Source organism: Narcine bancroftii, unplaced genomic scaffold (genome assembly GCF_036971445.1).
Source record: "Narcine bancroftii isolate sNarBan1 unplaced genomic scaffold, sNarBan1.hap1 Scaffold_158, whole genome shotgun sequence".
NCBI classification, from domain to species: domain Eukaryota; kingdom Metazoa; phylum Chordata; class Chondrichthyes; order Torpediniformes; family Narcinidae; genus Narcine; species Narcine bancroftii.
In genome coordinates, this window is record NW_027211893.1 from 6,217,466 (window position 1) to 6,226,133 (window position 8,668).

Here is an 8,668-nt window from a genome sequence, read left to right on the forward strand (position 1 = left end):
TGGGGAATCAGAGGTTGGGAATCAGAGGCAGGGAATCAGAGGCGGGGAATCAGAGGCGGGGATTCAGAGGCAGGGAATCAGATGTGCGGAATCGGAGATTGGGAATCAGAGGCAGGGAATCAGAGGCGGGAAATCAGAGGCGGGGAATCAGAGGCCGGGAATCAGATATGGGGAAACAGAGGCGGGGAATCAGAGGCGGGGAAACAGAGGATGGGAATCAGATATGGGGAATCAAACGGGGGGAATCAAAGGCGGGGAATCAGAGCTGGGGAATCAGAGGCAGGGAATCAGAGTTGGGGATTCAGAGGCGGGGAATCAGATATGGGGAAACAGAGGCGGGGAATCAGAGGCGGGCAAACAGAGGCGGGGAATTAGATATGGGGAATCAGAGGTGGGGAATCAGAGGTGGTGAATCAGAGATGGGGAATCACAGGCGGGGAATCAGAGGCAGGGAATAGAACGCGGGGAATCAGAGGCAGGGAATCAGAGTTGGTGCATCAGAGGTTGGGAATTAGATATGGGGAAACAGAGGCGGGGAATCAGAGGCGGGGAAACAGAGGCGGGAAATCAGATATGGGGAATCAGAGGTGGGGAATCAGAGGCAGGGAATCAGATGTGCAGAATCAGAGATGGGGAATCAGAGGCAGCGAATCAGAATCAGAAGCGGGGAATCAGAGGCCGGGAATCAGAGGCCGGGAATCAGATGCTGGGAATAAGAGGCCGGGAATCAGAGGTGGGGAATCAGAGTCCGGGAATCAGAGATGGGGATTCAGAGGCGGGGAATGAGATATGGAGAATCAGAGGCGGGGAATCAGAGGCGGGGAAACAGAGGTGGGGAATCAGATATGTGGAATCAGAGGTGGCGAATCAAAGGCGGTGAATCAGAGATGGGGAATCAGAGGCGGGGAATCAGAGGCAAGGAATCAAACACGGGAAATCAGAGGCGGGGAATCAGAGCTGGGGAATCAGAGGCGGGGAATCAGAGTTGGGGAATCAGAGGCAGGGAATCAGATATGGGCAAACAAGGGCAGGGAATCAGAGGCGGGGAAACAGAGGCGGGGAATCAGATATGGGGAATCAGAGGTGTGGAATCAGAGGTTGGGAATCAGAGGCAGGGAATCAGAGACGGCGAAACAGAGGCGGGGAATCAGATATGGGGAATCAGGTGGCGAATCAAAGGCGGTGAAACAGAGATGGGGAATCAGGGCAGGGAATCAGAGGCAGGGAATCAAACACGGGGAATCAGAGCTGGGGAATCAGAGGCGGGGAATTAGAGTTGGGGAATCAGAGGAGGGGAATCAGAGGCGGGGAAACAGAGGCGGGGAATCAGATATGGGGAATCAGAGGTGTGGAATCAGAGGTTGGGAATCAGAGGCAGGGAATCAGAGGCGGGGAATCAGAGGCAGGGAATCAGATGTGCGGAATCGCAGATTGGTAATCAGAGGTAGGGAATCAGAGGTGGGGAATCAGAGGCGGGGAATAAGAGGCCGGGAATCAGATATGGGGAAACAGAGGTGGGGAATCAGAGGCGGGGAAACAGAGGCGGGGAATCAGATATGGGGAATCAGAGGTGGGGAATCAGAGGTTGGGAATCAGAGGCAGGGAATCAGAGGCTTGGAATCAGATGCAGGGAATCAGATGCGGGGAATCAGAGGCGGGGAATCAGAGCTGGGGAATCAGAGGTGGGGAATCAGAGTTGGGGAATCAGAGGCGGGGACTTAGATATTGGGAAACAAAGGCGGGGAATCAGAGGCGGGGAAACAGAGGCGGGGAGTCAGATATGGGGAATCAGAGGTGGGGAATCAGAGGCAGGGAATCAGATGTGCGGAATCAGAGATGGGGAATCAGAGGCTGCGAATCAGAATCAGAAGCAGGGAATCAGAGGCCGGGAATCAGAGGCCGGAATCAGATGCCGGGAATAAGAGGCCGGGAATCAGAGGTGGGGAATCAGAGTCCGGGAATCAGAGATGGGGATTCAGAGGCGGGGAATGAGATATGGGGAATCAGAGGCGGGGAATCAGAGGCAGGGAAACAGATGCGGGGAATCAGATATGGGGAATCAGAGGTGGCGAATCAAAGGCGGTGAATCAGAGATGGGGAATCAGAGGCCGGGAATCAGAGGCAGGGAATCAAACACGGGGAATCAGAGGCGGGGAATCAGAGCTGGGGAATCAGAGGCGGGGAGTCAGAGGTAGGGAATTAGATGTGCGGAATCAGAAATGGGGAATCAGAGGCAGGGAATCAGAATCAGAAGCAGGGAATCAGAGGCCGGGAATCAGAGGCCGGGAATCAGAGGCCGGAATCAGATGCCGGGAATAAAAGGTCGGGAATCAGAGGTGGGGAATCAGAGTCCGGGAATCAGAGATGGGGAATCAGAGGCGGGGAATGAGATATGGGGAATGAGAGGCGGGGAATCAGAGGCGGGGAAACAGTGGCGAGGAATCAGATATGGGGAATCAGAGGTGGCGAATCAAAGGCGGTGAATCAGAGATGGGGAATCAGAGCTGGGGAATCAGAGGCAGGGGATCAAACACGGGGAATCAGAGGCGGGGAATCAGAGCTGGGGAATCAGAGGCGGGGAATCAGAGTTGGGGAATCAGAGGCGGGGAATCAGAGCTGGGGAATCAGAGGTGGGGAATCAGAGTCGGGGAATCAGAGGCAGGGAATCGGATGTGCGGAATCAGAGATGGGGAATCAGAGGTGGGGAATCAGAGGCGGTGAATCTGAGATGGGGAATCAGAGGCGGGGAATCAGAGGCAGGTTATCAGACACGGGGATTCAGAGGCTGGGAATCAGACGGGGGGAATCAAAGGCGGGGAATGAAGCTGGGGAATCAGAGGCAGGGAATCAGAGGCAGGGAATCAAACACGGGGAATCAGAGCTGGGGAATCAGAGGCGGGGAATTAGAGTTGGGGAATCAGAGGAGGGGAATCAGAGGCGGGGAAACAGAGGCGGGGAATCAGATATGGGGAATCAGAGGTGGGGAATCAGAGGTTGGGAATCAGAGGCAGGGAATCAGAGGCGGGGAATCAGAGGCAGGGAATCAGATGTGCGGAATCGGAGATGGGTAATCAGAGGTAGGGAATCAGAGGTGGGGAATCAGAGGCGGGGAATAAGAGGCCGGGAATCAGATATGGGGAAACAGAGGTGGGGAATCAGAGGCGGGGAAACAGAGGCGGGGAATCAGATATGGGGAATCAGAGGTGGGGAATCAGAGGTTGGGAATCAGAGGCAGGGAATCAGAGGCTTGGAATCAGATGCAGGGAATCAGATGCGGGGAATCAGAGGCGGGGAATCAGAGCTGGGGAATCAGAGGTGGGGAATCAGAGTTGGGGAATCAGAGGCGGGGACTTAGATATTGGGAAACAAAGGCAGGGAATCAGAGGTGGGGAAACAGAGGCGGGGAGTCAGATATGGGGAATCAGAGGTGGGGAATCAGAGGCAGGGAATCAGATGTGCGGAATCAGAGATGGGGAATCAGAGGCAGGGAATCAGAATCAGAAGCAGGGAATCAGAGGCCGGGAATCAGAGGCCGGAATCAGATGCCGGGAATAAGAGGCCGGGAATCAGAGGTGGGGAATCAGAGTCCGGGAATCAGAGATGGGGATTCAGAGGCGGGGAATGAGATATGGGGAATCAGAGGCGGGGAATCAGAGGCGGGGAAACAGATGCGGGGAATCAGATATGGGGAATCAGAGGTTGGGAATCAAAGTTGGGGAAACAGAGGTGGGGAATCAGATATGGGGAATCAGAGGCCGGGAATCAGAGGCCGGAATCAGATGCCGGGAATAAGAGGTCGGGAATCAGAGGTGGGGAATCAGAGTCCGGGAATCAGAGATGGGGAATCAGAGGCGGGGAATGATATGGGGAATCAGAGGCGGGGAATCAGAGGCGGGGAAACAGTGGCGAGGAATCAGATATGGGGAATCAGAGGTGGCGAATCAAAGGCGGTGTATCAGAGATGGGGAATCAGAGCTGGGGAATCAGAGGCAGGGGATCAAACACGGGGAATCTGAGGCGGGGAATCAGAGCCGGGGAATCAGAGGCGTGGAATCAGAGTTGGGGAATCAGAGGCGGGAAATCAGAGCTGGGGAATCAGAGGTGGGGAATCAGAGTCGGGGAATCAGAGGCAGGGAATCGGATGTGAGGAATCAGAGATGGGGAATCAGAGGTGGGGACTCAGAGGCGGTGAATCTGAGATGGGGAATCAGAGGCGGGGAATCAGAGGCATGTTATCAGACACGGGGATTCAGAGGCTGGGAATCAGACGGGGTGAATCAAAGGCGGGGAATGAAGCTGGGGAATCAGAGGCAGGGAATCAGAGGCAGGGAATCAAACACGGGGAATCAGAGCTGGGGAATCAGAGGCGGGGAATTAGAGTTGGGGAATCAGAGGAGGGGAATCAGAGGCGGGGAAACAGAGGCGGGGAATCAGATATGGGGAATCAGAGGTGGGGAATCAGAGGTTGGGAATCAGAGGCAGGGAATCAGAGGCGGGGAATCAGAGGCAGGGAATCAGATGTGCGGAATCGGAGATGGGTAATCAGAGGTAGGGAATCAGAGGTGGGGAATCAGAGGCGGGGAATAAGAGGCCGGGAATCAGATATGGGGAAACAGAGGTGGGAAATCAGAGGCGGGGAAACAGAGGCGGGGAATCAGATATGGGGAATCAGAGGTGGGGAATCAGAGGTTGGGAATCAGAGGCAGGGAATCAGAGGCTTGGAATCAGATGCAGGGAATCAGATGCGGGGAATCAGAGGCGGGGAATCAGAGCTGGGGAATCAGAGGTGGGGAATCAGAGTTGGGGAATCAGAGGCGGGGACTTAGATATTGGGAAACAAAGGCGGGGAATCAGAGGCGGGGAGTCAGATATGGGGAATCAGAGGTGGGGAATCAGAGGCAGGGAATCAGATGTGCGGAATCAGAGATGGGGAATCAGAGGCAGGGAATCAGAATCAGAAGCAGGGAATCAGAGGCCGGGAATCAGAGGCCGGAATCAGATGCGGGGAATAAGAGGCCGGGAATCAGAGGTGGGGAATCAGAGTCCGGGAATCAGAGGCGGGGAAACAGTGGCGAGGAATCAGATATGGGGAATCAGAGGTGGCGAATCAAAGGCGGTGAATCAGAGATGGGGAATCAGAGCTGGGGAATCAGAGGCAGGGGATCAAACACGGGGTATCAGAGGCGGGGAATCAGAGCTGGGGAATCAGAGGCGGGGAATCAGAGTTGGGGAATCAGAGGCGGGGAATCAGAGCTGGGGAATCAGAGGTGGGGAATCAGAGTCGGGGAATCAGAGGCAGGGAATCGGATGTGCGGAATCAGAGATGGGGAATCAGAGGTGGGGAATCAGAGGCGGTGAATCTGAGATGGGGAATCAGAGGCGGGGAATCAGAGGCAGGTTATCAGACACGGGGATTCAGAGGCTGGGAATCAGACGGGGGGAATCAAAGGCGGGGAATGAAGCTGGGGAATCAGAGGCAGGGAATCAGAGGTAGGGAATCAAACACGGGGAATCAGAGCTGGGGAATCAGAGGCGGGGAATTAGAGTTGGGGAATCAGAGGAGGGGAATCAGAGGCGGGGAAACAGAGGCGGGGAATCAGATATGGGGAATCAGAGGTGGGGAATCAGAGGTTGGGAATCAGAGGCAGGGAATCAGAGGCGGGGAATCAGAGGCAGGGAATCAGATGTGCGGAATCGGAGATGGGTAATCAGAGGTAGGGAATCAGAGGTGGGGAATCAGAGGCGGGGAATAAGAGGCCGGGAATCAGATATGGGGAAACAGAGGTGGGGAATCAGAGGCGGGGAATCAGAGGCGGGGAAACAGATGCGGGGAATCAGATATGGGGAATCAGAGGTGGCGAATCAAAGGCGGTGAATCAGAGATGGGGAATCAGAGGCCGGGAATCAGAGGCAGGGAATCAAACACGGGGAATCAGAGGCGGGGAATCAGAGCTGGGGAATCAGAGTTGGGGAATCAGAGGCGGGGAAGCAGAGGCAGGGAATCAGACGCGGGGATTCAGAGGCGGGGAATCATAGTTGGGAATCAGAGGCGGATAATCAGATATGGGGAAACAGAGGCGGGGAGTCAGGGACGGGGAAACAGAGGCGGGGAATCAGATATGGGGAATCGGATGCAGGGAATCAGAGGCGGGGAATCAGAGCTGGGGAATCAGAGGCGGGGAATCAGAGTTGGGGCATCAGAGGTGGGGAATTAGATATGGGGAAACAGAGGCGGGGAATCAGAGGCGTGGAAACAGAGGCGGGGAATCAGATATGGGGAATCAGAGGTGGGGAATCAGAGGCAGGTAATCAGATGTGCGGAATCAGAGATGGGGAATCAGAGGCAGGGAATCAGAATCAGAAGCGGGGAGTCAGAGGCCGGGAATCAGAGGCCTGGAATCAGATGCTGGGAATAAGAGGCCGGGAATCAGAGGTGGGGAATCAGAGTCCGGGAATCAGAGATGGGGAGTCAGAGGCGGGGAATGAGATATGGAGAATCAGAGGCGGGGAATCAGAGGCGGGGAAACAGAGGTGGGGAATCAGATATGGGGAATCAGAGGTGGCGAATCAAAGGCGGTGAATCAGAGATGGGGAATCAGAGGCGGGGAATCAGAGGCAGGGAATCAAACACGGGGAATCAGAGGCGGGGAATCAGAGCTGGGGAATCAGAGGCTGGGAATCAAAGTTGGGGAATCAGAGTCAGGGAATCAGATATGGGGAATCAGAGGCGGGGAATTAGAGTTGGGGAATCAGAGGCGGGGAATCAGTGGCGGGGAAATAGAGGCGGGGAATCAAACACGGGGAATCAGAGGTGGGGAATCAGAGGTTGGAAATCAGAGGCAGGGAATCAGAGGCGGGGAATCAGAGGCGGGGAATCAGAGGCAGGGAATCAGATGTGCGGAATCGGAGATGGGGAATCAGAGGCAGGGAATCAGAGGCGGGGAATCAGAGGCGGGGAATCAGAGGCCGGGAATCAGATATGGGGAAACAGAGGCGGGGAATCAGAGGCGGGGTAACAGAGGCTGGGAATCAGATATGGGGAATCAGAGGTGGGGAATCAGAGGTTGGGAATCAGAGGCAGGGAATCAGAGGCTTGGAATCAGATGCAGGGAATCAGATGCGGGGAATCAGAGGCGGGGAATCAGAGCTGGGGAATCAGAGTCTGGGAATCAAAGTTGGGGAATCAGAGGCAGGGAATCAGATATGGGGAAAAAGGGGCGGGGAATCAGAGGCGGGGAAACAGAGGCGGGGAATCAGATATGGGGAATCAGAGGCGGGGAATTAGGGTTGGGGAATCAGAGGCGGGGAATCAGAGGCGGGGAAACAGAGGCGGGGAATCAAACACGGGGAATCAGAGGTGGGGAATCAGAGGTTGGGAATCAGAGGCAGGGAATCAGAGGCGGGGAATCAGAGGCGGGGAATGAGAGGCAGGGAATCAGATGTGCGGAATCGGAGATGGGGAATCAGAGGCAGGGAATCAGAGGCGGGGAATCAGAGGCAGGGAATCAGAGGCCGCGAATCAGATATGGGAAAACAGAAGCGGGTAATCAGAGGCGGGGAAACAGAGGCAGGGAATCAGGTATGGGGAATCAGAGGTGGGGAATCAGAGGCGGGGAATCAGAGCTGGGGAATCAGAGGTGGGGAATCAAAGTTGGGGAATCAGAGGCGGGGACTTAGATATGGGGAAACAGAGGCGGGGAATCAGAGACGGGGAAACAGAGGCGGGGATTCAGATATGGGGAATCAGAGGTGGGGAATCAGAGGCAGGGAATTAGATGTGCGGAATCAGAAATGGGGAATCAAAGGCAGGGAATCAGAATCAGAAGCAGGGAATCAGAGGCCGGTAATCAGAGGCCGGAATCAGATGCCGGGAATAAGAGGTCGGGAATCAGAGGTGGGGAATCAGAGTCCGGGAATCAGAGATGGGGAATCAGAGGCGGGGAATGAGATATGGGGAATCAGAGGCGGGGTATCAGAGGCGGGGAAACAGTGGCGAGGAATCAGATATGGGGAATCAGAGGTGGCGAATCAAAGGCGGTGTATCAGAGATGGGGAATCAGAGCTGGGGAATCAGAGGCAGGGGATCAAACACGGGGAATCAGAGGCGGGGAATCAGAGCCGGGGAATCAGAGGCGTGGAATCAGAGTTGGGGAATCAGAGGCGGGAACTCAGAGCTGGTGAATCAGAGGTGGGGAATCAGAGTCGGGGAATCAGAGGCAGGGAATCGGATGTGCGGAATCAGAGATGGGGAATCAGAGGTGGGGACTCAGAGGCGGTGAATCTGAGATGGGGAATCAGAGGCGGGGAATCAGAGGCATGTTATCAGACACGGGGATTCAGAGGCTGGGAATCAGACGGGGGGAATCAAAGGCGGGGAATGAAGCTGGGGAATCAGAGGCAGGGAATCAGAGGCAGGGAATCAAACACGGGGAATCAGAGCTGGGGAATCAGAGGCGGGGAATTAGAGTTGGGGAATCAGAGGAGGGGAATCAGAGGCGGGGAAACAGAGGCGGGGAATCAGATATGGGGAATCAGAGGTGGGGAATCAGAGGTTGGGAATCAGAGGCAGGGAATCAGAGGCGGGGAATCAGAGGCAGGGAATCAGATGTGCGGAATCGGAGATGGGTAATCAGAGGTAGGGAATCAGAGGTGGGGAATCAGAGGCGGG